Source organism: Panulirus ornatus, chromosome 57 (genome assembly GCF_036320965.1).
Source record: "Panulirus ornatus isolate Po-2019 chromosome 57, ASM3632096v1, whole genome shotgun sequence".
Taxonomy (NCBI): domain Eukaryota; kingdom Metazoa; phylum Arthropoda; class Malacostraca; order Decapoda; family Palinuridae; genus Panulirus; species Panulirus ornatus.
This window is the reverse complement of record NC_092280.1, coordinates 112,506-129,206: the sequence shown is the minus strand read 5'-3', so window position 1 is coordinate 129,206 and position 16,701 is coordinate 112,506. Positions and strand designations below refer to the sequence as shown.

The following is a 16,701-nucleotide window of genomic DNA, read 5'->3' as shown; positions in this document are numbered from 1 at the left end:
ATCCACCCTCCGCACAACTCTATCCATAGCCCACGCCTCGCAACCATATAACATTGTTGGAACCACTATTCATTCAAACGTACCCATTTTTGCATTCCGAGATAATGTTCTCGACTTCCACACATTCTTCAAGGCTCCCAGAACTTTCTCCCCCTCCCCCACCCTATGATTCAATTCCGCTTCCATGGTTCCATCCGCTGCCCGATCCACTCCCAGATATCTATAAACACTTCACTTCCTCCAGTTTTTCTCCATTCAAACTTGCCTCCCAATTGATTTGACCCTTAACCCTACTGTACCTAATAACCTTGATCTTATTCACGTTTACTCTCAACTTTCTTCTTTCACACACTTTACCAAACTCAGTCACCAGCTTCTGCAGTTTCTCACATGAATCAGCCACCAGCGCTGTATCATCAGCGAACAACTGACTCACTTCCCAAGCTCTCTCATCCCCAACAGACTGCATACTTGCCCCTCTTTCCAAACCTCTTGCATTCACCTCCCATACAACCCCATCCATAAACAAATTAAACAACCATGGAGACATCACACACCCCTATCGCAAACCTACATTCACTGAGAACCAATCACTTTCCTCTCTTCCTACACGTACACATGCCTTACATCCTCGATAAAAACTTTTCACTGCTTCTAACAACTTGCCTCCCACACCATACATTTTTAATACTTTCCACAGAGCATCTCTATCAACTCCATCATATGCCTTCTCCAGATCCATAAATGCTACATACAAATCCATTTGCTTTTCTTAGTATTTCTCAAATACATTCTTCAAAGCAAACACCTGATCCACACATCCTCTATCACTTCTGAAACCACACTGCCCTTCCCCAATCTGATTCTCTGTACATGCCTTCACCCTCTCAATATATACCACAAATATAGATTAAAAACATTGTTCTGTTTCACAAGCCTTCAGCATAAAAGTATGGGTATACATAAAGGAGAAAGTATGGGTAACTTCGGTAGACTTACTGTACTAAAAAAGTAATAATGGTTTATATGAAGGAATTGGAAGGAAATATTTCGGTACAATATGGAAACTGGTTATAAAAGGGATAATTTGTGCTAATATGAAATTTTGCAAAGGAAAAACGTACAAAGATAGACCTGTGTCCCCAATAGTACGAAGCATATTTATTTTCATTAGAATGAGGGTATCACAAAACATCTAAAATGCAGAAGCTTAAACATTTTTGCAGATACAAAAGAAAAGTATATTAATTTCCGTACGTTCTCAACAATACACTATTGTATGTTTACAAGCAATGGCTTGATACTTTTTTCATCACCATGTAGGTCTTATCTGAGTTGTTTTGATATAAATTTTTGCACAGTTTTTGATGTTATTAACAGGTGTTGTATTTGGCAATCATTTTATTCATTTACTCTACTGTCAGGCAGACATTATAAGATTAATTTACCTCAATTTGAACCCTATTCTAATAATTGCGTATATTCTCTTTTTTCATCTTTGTGTGTTTGTTCGCAAGATCCTGTATTTCGCTTTACAAAATTATATGAAATATAAACTGACTCTGCATATTACTACCTGTGTTTTCGTTTTCAACGAGTATGACTGAATATATTTCCATGTAGATAGAAATACTCTTGCATATCAGTTTGTTATACTTTGGAAGAATTATCGTAATTTGTGAGACTTGATAACTATTTTACATCCATGTACAATACACTATTGAGTTCTTTAAAGACTATAATATATTACTGTCTGTGTTTATATTTTAAGCAGATTTATGACTGCTTGTCATTATATGTGAATTTCGATATGCATGCATGTCACACAGTTACACTTTGATATCCTATTTTGTGTTACTGCATGCATGTGTGTACGCATGCACATACAGTCTATCACAAGGTGAAAAAAATGTTCTGATATATATTTATCAATACTGTATTGCACCAAATGAATATCACACGATAATTTGTTTCCTTTGATCACAATATTCAAGAATAAGGTGAAATGTAAGAGTATTAGGGAAATCTAAATTACCATAAATTATCAGCACAAACCGAAGATAGGATCATGACATGTATACATAATTACTAATTCATATCAGCACTAGCAAAGAATTTTGCATAAGTTAACATAATGTCAGCTTGTATTAAGTCTTATCATTGCTAAGGCAAAACATAACATTTATACCACACAAAGTACAATAAAGGCCTTTATTCCCTGCAGAAATTACGGCAGATTTGAATATCTTGCAATTACTTTTAAGGTCCTCGTTTTCTTTGATAGTTAAGCTCTGTTTCCCGTTTTCGAATAGTTCTTGATTCGCCCCCAGATGGCGTTACTGCAAGCATCACAAAAATTAGTATGTCAAAGTCTGAAATTGCGCTTCTTTGTATATGTTTCTTGCTGCTGAGCTCGGCCGCCATTTTTAGTCTTCTCTGTGTCGGTGCCAAAGACGGATGTGTTCTTACGCTCTGTATTTCAAGTCTGTGTTGCCTGATGTATTGGTGTCTACTCTTATTTTTGGTAAGTCAGACTTTCCTTAGCACTATGGCAATGTTTCTGTGCATTTTTCTTGAGAAGTGAGGCTTCCTTGAGCTTTTATTCGATGTATCACTTCGTAGGAAGGATTACACAGCTTCTAGTTAGGACGCCATTTTGGTTTCGTTTAGAATGCCATGATCAACACTCTTCTTTGTCCTCCTATCTTCCGTTAACCTTCATTGCTTTCTTTGGATTATTCACTTATATTCAAATGTTGTGTTTATTGAACATATGTGAAGTGCTGTGTCTGGTAGACATACATGTTTATTGCTTTTTAAGTGTGGAACAGTGCTTATAGAGGTGTTTTTTCACTCGGTGAAGTGTTTACAAGGAAGTGTTTTTTAAACTTGGTGCAATTCGTTATGTTTCCGTGTGCTCAGTGTGTGAAAAGGAGTGGAACATGGCAGCAATGGTGAATGATGTATAGAGAATGAAATGCCTGCATCGGAGTTTATTAGCAGCCAAATCCGAAGTGTCTGTTCGCGGGTAACTATATATGGGTATGGCTAAGTTGTGATAACAATGAAGTAGGCAATATATTTGAAATATTGTCATTAACCTCATTTTCATATTAAAGGTATTACGTAGATTATAAGTTATGAAATTAGGCTTATAGGCCATATAGGTTGTTAGTTATATGGTTATTTACCTCAATTAGCAGTTTAGCTCAACATGGGAATAATGACTACCTTAAGTTTTATGTCTGCAGTATACAAACAATGAGACCAGATTTTGAAGCTCCTTTTGCTGGTAAATGATGACGTGCAGTTGCATGTTGTTTACCCTAAATTTTCACAGAACAAGAATAGTAAGGATAACATTGCTAGTGAGAGGTTTTTGTCCTCGTAGTTGCCACCCATTTTAAGCAAATATTCAAAGATGGATGATAATAGATTAATCTATAATGTACCCATGACTTCAGCTCTATCATAACCCACAAATAAAGACTGGTACATGTTATATACAACATGTCGTAATTTAACTTAATTAAAATATGCCGTAATGTGTTCAAGTTGAAATAGAAATTAAGACACCGTTCATTTCCATAACTCCAGTCAAACAACGGGTTGGATATGATGACCTTCCGACCACCGTCGAGGACCACGTCACCCTCACTCGTCTACTGACATCGCAAGAGGGAGGGAGGAAGCCGTCATGACAGCACTCGTCTTGCCTCAAGGAGGATTGTACCTCCTTCACGTGTAAGTTTGGTAGTGGGGTAAACCTTCGTCGGGTCAAGGAGGGTGGTACGTCCTTCACGTGTATGAAAAACATCACAAAAAATTAGTATGTCAAAGTCTGAAATTTGCGCTTCTTTGTATGTTTCTTGCTGCTGAGCTCTGCCGCCATTTTTAGTCTTCTCTGTCGGTTCCAAAGACGGATGTGTTCTTACGCTCTGTATTTCCAGTCTGTCTTGCCTGATGTCTTGGTGTCTACTCTTCTTTTTGGTAAGTCAGACTTTCCTTAGCACTAAGGCAATGTTTGTGCATTTTTCCTTGACAAGTGGGGCTTGCTTGAGCTTTTATTCGACGTATCAATACGTAGGAAGGATTACACAGCTCTAGCTAGGACGCCATTTTGGTTTCGTTTAGAATGCCATGATCAACACTCTTCTTTCAGCCCTCCTATCTTCCGTTAACCTTCACTGCTTTCTTTGGATTATTCACTTATATTCAAATTTTGTGTGTGTTTATTGAACATATGCGAAGTGCTGCGTCTGGTAGACATACATATTTATTGCTTTTTAAGTGTGGAACAGCGCTTATAGGGTGTTTTTCACTTGAAGTGTTTACAAGGAAGTGATTTTTAAACTTAGGGCAATGCGTTCTTATGTTTCAAGTGTGCTCAGGGCTGGGATCAAAGTAAAGTGTATTATCTTCAGTGGCTCACTCTGATTATTCTTAGAGACCAGCCCCCCAGCTGTCGCAAAGGCGCGGACACTGTTGCTTCGTTGCCAGCGAACTTCATTGGGTCGTGGGTTCTGAAACTTAGTTCTACCGTTCTAATTTACCTTTCGAAGGGGTCAAAATTGGCAGCTAGCCTCTTGAGAGCCCGAACAACAAGCTCTTTTCTTTTTGTGGGCCAGTAACCAGTGTTAAGAGGGAGGGTTTCCTCTAGTGCGTCTGCCTAGTTCATAGTTAGACAAAGCTAATGAGATTCGCTGACCCTTGCGTTCTGCTTGGCTTTCAAACCTTAGAATTGGGCTTCGCAAATTCTGGTAAATGTTGGGGTCTTTGCTGTTTTATGATTTGCCAATTTTAAGTGCTTGGCGCCTTAGTTGTGTAAAACTCTTCAATTCTCTAAGACTTTCAAAACGGCAAGTTTTGAACATTGAGGCCAATAAAACATCGTTATAATAGTCTCACTAATAAAACTTTGCATATATGGAGTTTAGCTAAATAGAATAAGAATTCCAAAGGATCAACATTCTCGAATACGTCAGTTCGGCAAGCCATCACTGCTCCGTAGCGGTGGTAGCCATAACTACATGCGCAGCGACATTGCGCAGGACATGTGCAATCGTTGGTGTTCCGACTCTGTCGCGTGCCAGCTACTTACATGTTCGCAGCTGTAGTCGTTCTTTCAGAGCTAGTTGTTACTGCTCTTCCCTGCGTTGTCGCTACCCTTGCTTTGTTTTGAAGGGTTTTGAAATTTGTTCAATATATTTCATGATGTATATAATGTCGAACCTCACACAACGCATCAGTGTGATACGAACGAAGAGTCGTCAGTGAAGAGAAATTGATAATTTCATTATCGGCCAACCTTATCGCTGACGAATGGAGTGTATCAATATCTTGCTTACGAGAAGGACAGGCAGGAGTTTTCATGCAAATATCGTATTATAACGGGGAAATCGTGTGGCATAATTGTAACCTATTTGCAGAATTGATATCACCAGTGTTAAAAATATATCTTGCTGCTCAGATACTTGACCGTACTACTGCAGCACTTGGTTCAGTGGTTTGCATTAACCACTTGCAGCCTTCACCTACCTCAGCTTTATAGATATCACACCCTCTCCAGCTGAAATGTCCGAGGTACATTTTGATTGTTAGGATAATGAATGAGGATGAATGTCACAAGTCGATCATCGTGGAAGATGATGGTTTGGAAATAAGATTTTTTTTTTTATCCGCGAAGGATAATGACTCTATAATTGTATACATGTACTACAAATATAGAAAAAAAAACAAAACATTGTTCTGTTAGCCTTCGGCATAAAATTACGGGTATATATAAAGGTATGGGTAACTTCAGTAGACTTACTGTACCACAAAAGTAATAATGGTTTATATGAAGGAATTGGAAGGAAATATTTCGGTACAATATGGAAACTGGTTATAAAAGGGATACTTTGTGCCAATATTAAATTTTGCAGAGGAAAAACGTACAAAGATAGACCTATTTTCCCAATAGTACGAAGCATATTTCTATTAGAATGAGGGTATCGCTTAACATCTAAAATGCAGAAGCTTAAACATTTTTGCAGATGCAAAAGAAAAGTATATTCCGTACGTTCTCAACAATGCACGATTGTATGTTTACCAGCAATGTCTTGATACTTTTTTCATTACCATCTAGGTCTTATTTGAATTTTGATATAAATTTTTGCACCGTTTTTGATGTGTATTTGGCAATTATTATATTCATTCACTTTACTGTTAGGCCGACATTATAAGATTAATCTACCTCAATTTGAGCCTTATTCTAATGATTTCATGTTCTCTTGTTTCATCTTTGTTTTTGTTCGCAGTGCTGCGTCTGGTAGACTTACATGTTTATTGCATTTTAAGTGTGGAACAGCCCTTATAGGGGTGCTTTTCACTCGGGGAAGTGTTTACAAGGAAGTGTTTTTTAAACTTAGTGTAATGCGTTTTTATGATTCCGTGTGCTCAGTGCTGGGATCAAAGTAAAGTGTATTATCTTCAGTGGCTCACTCTGATTATTGTTAGAGACCAGCCCCGCAGCAGTCGCACAGGCGCGGACACCGTTGCTTCGTTGCCAGCGAACTTCATTGGGTCGTGGGTTCTGAAACTTGGTTCTACCGTTCTAATTTGCCTTTCGAAGGGGCCAAAATTGGCAGCTAGCCTCTTGAGAGCCCGAACAACAGGCTCTTTTCTTTTTGTGGGCCAGTAACCAGTGTTAAGAGGGAGGGTTTCCTCTAGTGCGTCTGCCTAGTTCATAGTTAGACAAAGCTAATGAGATTCGCTGACCCTTGCGTTCTGCTTGGCTTTCAAACCTTAGAATTGGGCTTCGCAAATTCTGGTAAATGTTGGGTTCTTTGCTGTTTTATGATTTGCCAATTTTAGGTGCTTAGCGCCTTAGTTGTGTAAAACGCTTCAATTCTCTTAAGACTTTCAAAACGGCAAGTTTTGAACATTATTGAGGCCAATAAAACATCGTTATAATCGTCTCACTAATAAAACTTTGCATATATGAAGTTTAGCTAAATGAAATAAGAATTCCAAAGGATCAACATGCTCGAATACGTCAGTTAGGCAAGCTATCACTGCTCCGTAGCGGTGGTAGCCATAACTACATGCGCAGCGACATTGCGCAGGACATGTGCAATCGTTGGTGTTCCGACTCTGTCGCGTGCCAGCTACTGACATGTTCGCAGCTGTAGTCGTTCTTTCAGAGCTAGTTGTTACTGCTCTTCCCTGCGTTGTCGCTACCCTTGCTTTGTTTTGAAGGGTTTTGAAATTTATTGTTCAATATTTCATGATGTATTGAATGTCGAACCTCACACAACGCATCAGTGTGATACGAAGAGTCGTCAGTGAAGAGAAATTGATAATTTCGGTATCGGCCAACTTTATCGCTGACGAATGATGGAGTGTATCAATATCCTGCTTACGAGAAGGACAGGCAGGAGTATTCATGCAAATATCGTATTATAACTGGGAAATCGTGTGGCATAATTGTAACCTATTTGCAGAATTGATATCACTATTGTTAAAAAATATCATGCTGCTCAGATACTTAACCGTACTACTGCAGCACTTGGTTCAGTGGTTTGCATTAACCACTTGCAGCCTTCACCTACCTCAGCTTTATAGATATCACACCCTCTCCAGCTGAAATGTCCGAGGTACATTTTGATTGTTAGGATAATGAATGAGGATGAATGTCACAAGTCGATCATCGTGGAAGTTGATGGTTTGGAAATAAGATTTTTTTTTTTTATCCGCGAAGGATAATGACTCTATAATTGTATACATATACCACAAATATAGAAAGAAAAAAACATTGTTCAGTTTCACAAGCCTTCAGCATAAGATTATGGGTATATATGAAGGAGAAAGTATGGGTAACTTCGGTAGACTTACTGTACCACAAAAGTAATAATGGTTTATATGAAGGAATTGGAAGGAAATATTTCGGTACAATATGGAAACAGTGGTTATAAAAGGGATAATTTGTGCTAATATGAAATTTTGCAGAGGAAAAACGTACAAAGATAGACCTGTTTTCCCAATAGTACGAAGCATATTTTTATTAGAATGAGAGTATCGCATAACATCTAAAATGCAGAAGCCTAAAAAATTTTTTTTGCACATACAAAAGAAAAGTATATTAATTTCCGTAAGTTCTCAAAAATGCACGATTGTATGTTTACAAGCAATGGCTTTATACTTTTTTCATCACCATGTAGGTCTTATTTGAGTTTTTGATTTCAATTTTTGCACAGTTTTTGATGCTATTAACAGGTGTTGTATTTGTCATTCATTCTATTCATTCACTTTACTCTCAGGCAAACATTATAAGATTAATTTACCTCAATTTGAGCCATATTCTAATAATTGCATATGTTCTCTTGTTTCATCTTTGTGTGTTTCTTCGCAAGATCCTGTATTTCGCTTTAAAAAATTATATGAAATATTAACTGACTCTGCATATTACTGCATGTATTTTCGTTTTCAACTAGTATGACTGAATATATTCAAATTTAGTGTGTTTATTGAACTTATGTGAAGTGCTGTCTGGTAGACATACATGTTTGCTTTTTAAGTGTGGAACAGTGCTTAGAGGTGTTTTTCACTCGGTGAAGTGTTTACAAGAAAGTGTTTTTAAAACTTAGTGCAATGAGTTATGTTTCCGTGTGCTCAGGGCTGGGATCAAAGTAGTGTATTACCTTCAGTGGCTCACTCTGAACATTGTTAGAGACCAGCCCCGCCGCAGTCGCAAAGGCGCGGACACTGTTGCTTCGTTGCCAGCGAACTTCATTGGATCGTGGTTCTGAACCTTGGTTCTACCGTTCTAATTTGTCTTTCGAAGGGGCCAAAATTGACAGCCAGCCTCTTGAGAGCCCGAACAACAAGCTCTTTTCATTTTGTGGGCCAGTAACCAGTGTTAAGAGGAAGGGTTTCCTCTAGTGCGTCTGCCTAGTTCATAGTTAGACAAAGCTAATGAGATTCGCTGACCCGTGCGCTCTGCTTGGCTTTCAAACCTTAGAATTGGGCTTCGCAAATTCTGGTAAATGTTGGGTTCTTTGCTGTTTTATGATTTGCCAATTTTAGGTGCTTGGCGGCCTTAGTTGTGTAAAACGCTTCAATTCTCTAAGATTGTTTCAAAACGGCAAAACGGCAATAAAACAGTTATATTCGTCTCACTAATACAACCTTGCATATATGGAGTTTAACTAAAAGAAAATAAGAATTCCAAAGGATCAACATGCTCGAATACGTCAGTTAGGCAAGCCATCACTGCTCCGTAGCGGTGGTAGCCATAACTACATGCGCAGCGACATTGCGCAGGACCATGTGCAATCGTTGGTGTTCCGACTCCGTCGCGTGCCAGCTACTGACATGTTCGGAGCTGTAATCGTTCTTTCAGAGCTAGTTGCTACTGCTCCTCCCTACGTTGTCGCTACCCTTGCTTTGTTTTGAAAGGTTTTTGAAAGTTATTGTTCATCAATATATTTCATAAGGTTGTTTTATGTACAAAAGATCTTTTATTGACCGTAAACGATGCTGACCAGCGATCCGTCCGAGTTATTTCCATGACCCGGCGGGCAGCTTCCGGGAAACCAAAGTCTTTGGGTTCCGGGGGAAGTATGGTTGCAAAGCTGAATCTTAAAGGAATTGGCGGAAGGGCACCACCAGGAGTGGAGCCTGCGGCTTAATTTGACTCGACACGGGGAAACTCAACAGGCCCAGACACCGGAAGGATTGACAGATTGAGAGTTCGTTCTCGATTCGGTAAAACTCAAACGACGACACGCGCCTTTGTGTGATATCTTTCGGGTAATTGTTTCTCTGTATTATCCCATGGAACGTACACATCAATGTATGCATGCCATCGGATTCTTTTTTGTTGCCTTCGTTTTTGACTCGTTGAGGAGGAGGTTGCATTAAAGGAGGCTGCTGCTGCATTGGGGCAGTTCACTAATACTAAGTTTAGCACGCGCAAGGCCAAGCGACATGATGTATATACTTGCCGAGGTAGAAACTCGGGTCCCCCCGTACTTTCACAAACCTTCTTAAGCAAACGACCGACCGACCTCACCTCACCTCGCCTCACCTCAAACAAATCGGCCATGATTTATTCACTTTCTGTCCATCAACTTCTATGCCTCTATGGTAACATAATTCAACTTTATTTTGTTTTTGCACACACGTGACAGGTATTTGCAACGCCGAAGGATTGCGATATAACCATTGGAGAACAACAAACATTTCATTTGCTGCTCGCTCAGAAGACTCCTTTTCGTTACTGTCGTCGCTCAAGAGAGGCATTTGCTCTTGGCGCGCCGAAGGAGTCGGAATCCCGTGGGTAGATATAGGAAAAACAGAGGAATTCCCTCTTTGGGGACTCCTTCTGAGAAGACTAAGAAGACATTCCCATGACATCCAAAAATGTGCTGCATTGAAGGCGACGGGGGAAGGCAGGCTGCGCTCACACCAGGAAGAGCCTTACATGACTTGTTACTTCCACGTTGAGGCGTCGTCTACCCCGTGCCGCAACATGTTCCGTGACTGTTCCATATGGAGAAGGATGTCTTCGAAAAGGCCTAGGATATCATCCGGCGGTCTTCTTAACTTGCTCCGTGTTTGAGCAGCTATTGCTATTCACACTGCTGCACCACTCTGATTTATCCTCTGACCGACCCACATGCACCGCCCCTAAGTGCATGGTTTGTCTGGGTCTGGCCAACACCAACAACAGTAGGTTTCAAGACCGTAATCATCATCATAGAATCAATGCATGGCTTATCCTCTGACCGACCCACATGCACCGCCCCTAAGTGCATGATTTGTCTTTGGGTCTGGCCAACACCAACAACAGTAGGTTTCAAGACCGTAATCATCATCATAGAATCAATGCATGGCTTATCCTCTGACCGGCCCACGAGCACTGCCCCTAAGTGCATCTTCTTTGGTATATGGGCCTGGCCAACACCAACAACAGCTTGGGGTAGAGCAGAAAGACCTACGATCCGCAGAAACGCGCACAGTCAAGCGACATGACATGATGTATGCATGCAGTTGCCGAGGCGGCGAGGTAGAAACTTAGATCTCCCTGTACAATATCAGGCTAGAGTAAAACTCGACAGGATCTTCTTTCCCCGCTCTTTGGCGCAGGCCCTACGTTCTCCTGCCTGTGGGTTCGCTAGATAGTAGACAACGACATTGGGAATCACTTTAACTCATTCATAAGCGTCACTATTTAGATGACGAGGCATTTGTTAACAGTACACATACAAAGCAGAGCATGTGCATTGAAGGAGGATGCTTGTACTTACACGTGCACGGCTTAATCTTTGAGACAAGCATATGAATATGCTCATGGAAGACCCGTGAAATGCATGGCTTATCCTGTGACCGACCCACATGCATGCACCACGCCCCAAAGGTGCATACATGCTTTCTCTCTCTGGGTCTGGCCAACACCAGCTTGACTTGCTACTACCACCAAGAGTCATAATAATCATTTGGGCGGCTGCTGCTGAACCGGTGTAAGACGCTCGAGGCTGGATGACGCCACCGAACCTCTCATAGCATACATGCACTCACTACAACCCCAACCACCACCAGTCAGTCTTGACTGACTGCCTGCTTCGACTGAAGCAGAAAGCGAAGAACCCAAACAACGACACGTGCCTGTGTGGTATCTTTCGGGTAATGGTTTCTCTGCATTATCCCATGGAACATACACACCAATGTATGCATGCCATCGGATTTTGGCTGCCTGCTTCGAGTGAAGCAGGGAAGCATGCTATCCGAGAAAGCGAAAAACTCGAACAACGACACGCGCCTATGTGTGGTCATCTTTCGGGTAATTGTTTTTCTACATTATCGCATGGAACATACACACCAACGTATGCATTCCATTGGATTTTTTTTTGTTGCCTTCGTTTTTGACTCGTTGAGGAGGAGGTTGCATTGATGGAGGCTGCTGCTGCATTGGGGCAGTTCACTAATACTACGATTCGCACCTGCAAGGCCAAGCGACATGATGTATATACTTGCCGAGGCGGCCAGGTAGAAACTCTGGTCCCCCCGTACTTTCACAAACCTTCTTAAGCAAACGACCGACCGACCGACCTCAACTCGCCTCAAACAAATCAGCCATGCTTTATTCACGTTCTGTCCATCAACTTCTATGCCTCTATAGTAACATAATTCAACTTGATATTGCTTTTGCACTCGCATGACAAGTATTGCAATGCCCAAGGAGTGTGATATTAGCATTGGAGAACGACAAACATCTAATTTGCTGCTCGCTCAGAAGGCTCCTTTTTGTTGCGGTCGTCGCTCAAGAAAGAGGCATTTGCTCTTGGCGCGCCGAAGGAGTCAGAAGCCGTGTGTAGATATTAGGAAAAAGAGGAATATCCTCTTTGGGGACTCCTTCGAAGAAGAATAAGAACGACTCTCATGACATCCAAAAATGTGCTGCAGCGAAGGCGACGGGGGAAAGCAGGCCGCACTCGCATCAGGAAAAGCCTTACAAGACTTCTTATTACTTCCGCGGTCAGGCAACGTCTCCCTCATGCCACAGCGAATGTGCCGTGACGGTTCCATATGGAGAAGGTCTTCAAAAAAGAGACAACAATGATGTCATTAGACTGGGTCTAATGGCATTGAAGAAGGCTCCTGCAGCTTCGTCGGTGGCATTGGGGTCGAACACTAATAATACGATGCGCACGGCCAAATGACATGATGTATGTACTTGCCGAGGTAGAAACTTAGGTCTCCCCGTACAGTTATCTCGCAGAAGAATAATGTCTTCGAAAAGACCAAGCTACCTAGCTAGGTTTGTATTTGGCGGAACTTTTTTCGACGTCGACCACTTCTCGGCGTTGAGTACTAGGCAAGTAGCGTAGCGCCAGGCGCTACACATTGCATATGGACCATCGATCGCTCCTCAGATACATTTGTCCCTTTAGAACGTCCTGGGAACTATTAGAGAGAGATTCCCATGAAACCAAGAAAGGCGCTGCATTGAAGGCGACGGAGGAAGGCAGGCCGCACTCACACCAGGAAAAGCCTTACAAGACTTCTTATTACTTCGGCAGTCAGGCGTCGTGTACCCAGTGCCACAGCAAATGTGCCGTGACGGTTCCGTACGGAGAAGGTCTTCAAAAGGACACAACAATGATGTCATTAGACTGGGTCTTATGGCAATGAAGAAGGCTCCTGCTGCTTCTTCGGCGGCATTGGGGTCGAACACTAATACTAGGATTTGCACGTGCACGGCCAAGCGACATGATGCATGTACTTGCCCAGGCGCAGAGGTAGAAACTTAGGTTTCCCCGTATCGTCATCTCGCAAACCAATAATGCCTTAAATGACCAAGCTACCTAGCTAGGTTTGCATTTCGCGAAACTTTTCTCGACGTTGACCACTTCTTCTCGGCGTCGAGTACTAGGCAAGTAGCGTAGCGCCAGGCGCTACACATTGCATATGGACCATCGATCGCTCCTCCGATACATTTGTCCCTTTAGAACGTCCTGGGAACTATTAGAGAGCGATTCCCATGAAACCAAGATAGGTGCTGCATTGAAGGCAACGGGGAAGGCAGGCGGCACTCACACCAGTAAAAGCCTTACAAAATTTCATATTACTTTCGCGGTCAGGCGTCGTGTCCCCCGTCGACTTCAATGCAGAACATTTCCTGAAAATTCCCCAAGATGGGACTTTCTCCTTGTTTTAACAATAGGCGGGATGTTGTGATGACACCCGCCCCAGCCAATTTTTATGATGATGATGAGACGTTAAGAGGGGACTTCTGCCTCGGCAACTGCATACATCATGTCATTTCGCTTGACCGTGCGCGTACGATTCGTAGGTCTGCCTCCACCAGGAAAAAGCCTTACGAGACTTATTACGTCAGCGGTCAGGCGTCGTCTCCCTCGTAGCACAGCAAATGTGCCGTGACGGTTCCATACTGAGGTCTTCAAAAAGAGACAACAATGATGTCATTAGACTGGATCTAATGGCATTGAAGAAGGCTCCTGCTGCTTCTTCGGCGGCATTTGGGTCGAACACTAATACTAGATTCGCACGCGCACGGCCAAGCGACATGATGCATGTACTTGCCGAGGCGCAGAAGTAGAAACTTAGGTCTCCCTGTACCGTCATCTCGGAAACCAACAATGTCTTCGAAAAGACCAAGCTACCTAGCTGGGTTTGTATTTGGCGGAACTTTTCTCAACGTCGACCACTTGTTGGCGCTGAGTACTAGGCAAGTAGGATAGTGCCAGGCGCTACACATTGCGTATGGACCATCAATCGCTCCACCGATACAGTTGCCCCTTTAGAACGTCCTGGAAACTACTAGAGAGCGATTACCATGAAACCAAGAAAGGCGCTGCATTGAAGGCGACGGAGGAAGACAGGCCGCACTCACACCAGGAAAAGCCTTACAAGACTTCTTATTACTTCGACAGTCACTCGTCGTGTACCCCGTGCCACAGCAAATGTGCCGTGACGGTTCCGTACGGAGAAGGTCTTCAAAAGGACACAACAATGATGTCATTAGACTGGGTCTTATGGCAGTGAAGAAGGCTCCTGCTGTTTCTTCGGCGGCATTTGGGTCGAACACATAATACGATTTGCACGCGCACGGCCAAGCGACATGATGCATGTACTTGCCCAGGCGCAGAGGTAGAAATCTAGGTTTCCCCGTACCGTCATCTCGCAAACCAAAAATGCCTTCAAAATGACCAAGCTACCTAGGTAGGTTTGCATTTGGCGGAACTTTTCTCGACGTTGACCACCACTTCTCGGATTTGAGTACTAGGCAAGTAGCGTAGCGCCAGGCGCTACGCATTGCATGTGGACCATCGATCGCTCCTCCGATACATTTGTCCCTTTAGAACGTCCTGGGAACTATTAGAGAGCGATTACCATGAAACCAAGAAAGGTGCTGCATTGAAGGCGACGGAGAAGGCAGGCGGCACTCACACCAGTAAAAGCCTTACAAGATTTCGTATTACTTTCGCGGTCAGGCGTCGTGTCCCCCGTCGCCTTCAATGCAGAACATTTCCTGAAAATTCCCCAAGATGGGATTTTCTCCTTGTTTTAACAATTGGCGGGATGTTGTGATGACACCCACCCCAGCCAATTTTTATGATGATGATGATACGTTAAGAGGGGACTTCTGCCTTGGCAACTGCATACATCATGTCATTTCGCTTGACCGTGCGCGTGCGATTCGTAGGTCTGCCTCCACCAGGAAAAAGCCTTACGAGACTTATTACTTCAGCAGTCAGGCGTCGTCTCCCTTGTAGCATAGCAAATATGCCGTGACGGTTCCATACGGAGAAGGTCTTCAATAAGAGACAACAATGATTTCATTAGACTGGTTCTAATGGCTTTGAAGAAGGCTCCTGCAACTTCGTCGGTAGCACTGGGTTCGAGCACTAATAATACGATTCGCACACGCACGGCCAAGTGACATGATGTATGTACTTGCCGAGGTAGAAACTTAGGTCTCGCTGTACAGTTCTCACAAAACAATGTCTTCGAAAAGACCAAGCTACCTAGATATGTGTGCATTTGGCATAACTTTTCTCGACGTCGACCACTTCTTCTTGGCGTTGAGTACTAGGCAAGTAGCATAGGGCCAGGCGCTACACATTACCTAAGGACCATTGATCGCTCCTGCGATACATTTGCCCCTTTAGAACGTCCTGGGAACTATTAGAGAGCGATTGCCATGAAACCAAGAAAGGCGTTGCATTGAAGGCGACGAAGGAAGGCAGACCGCACTCACACCAGGAAAAGCCTTACAAGACTTCTTATTACTTCGGCAGTCACGCGTCGTCTACCCCGTGCCACAGCAAATGTTCCATCACGGTTCCATACGGAGAAGGTCTTCAAAAAGAGACAACAATGATGTCATTAGACTGGATCTAATGGCATTGAAGAAGGCTCCTGCTGCTTCTTGGGCGGCATTTGGGTCGAACACTAATACTACGATTCGCACGCGCACGGCCAAGCGACATGATGCATGTACTTGCCGAGGCGCAGAAGTAGAAACTTAGGTCTCTCCGTACCGTCATCTCAGAAACCAACAATGTCTTCGAAAAGACCAAGCTACCTAGCCGGGTTTGTATTTGACGGAACTTTTCTCAACGTCGACCACTTCTTGGCGCTGAGTGCTAGGCAAGTAGGATAGTGCCAGGCGCTATACATTACCTATGGACCATCAATCGCTCCACCGATACAGTTGCCCCTTTAGAACGTCCTGGAAACTATTAGAGAGCGATTACCATGAAACCAAGAAAGGCGCTGCATTGAAGGCGACGGAGGAAGACAGGCCGCACTCACACCAGGAAAAGCCTTACAAGACTTCTTATTACTTCGGCAGTCACTCGTCGTGTACCCCGTGCCACAGCAAATATGCCGTGACGGTTCCGTACGGAGAAGGTCTTCAAAAGGACACAACAATGATGTCATTAGACTGGGTCTTATGGCAGTGAAGAAGGTTCCTGCTGTTTCTTCGGCGGCATTTGGGTCGAACACATACTACGATTTGCACGCGCACTGCCAAGCGACATGATGCATGTACTTGCCCAGGCGCAGAGGTAGAAACCTAGGTTTCCCCGTATTGTCATCTCGCAAACCAAAAATGCCTTCAAAATGACCAAGCTACCTAGGTAGGTTTGCATTTGGCGGAACTTTTCTCGACGTTGACCACCACTTCTC

General features: G+C 42.9%; 1 long non-coding RNA gene across 1 annotated transcript; it reads left to right on the top strand.

The window, feature by feature from the left end:
- Positions 1-2,349: 2,349 nt before the first annotated feature.
- LOC139766083 (uncharacterized) lies at positions 2,350-6,821 on the top strand. The gene is made up of 2 exons (XR_011716783.1): positions 2,350-2,524; positions 3,598-6,821. It is a non-coding gene; the product is annotated as an uncharacterized lncRNA (long non-coding RNA).
- The last annotated feature ends 9,880 nt before the right edge of the window (positions 6,822-16,701 follow it).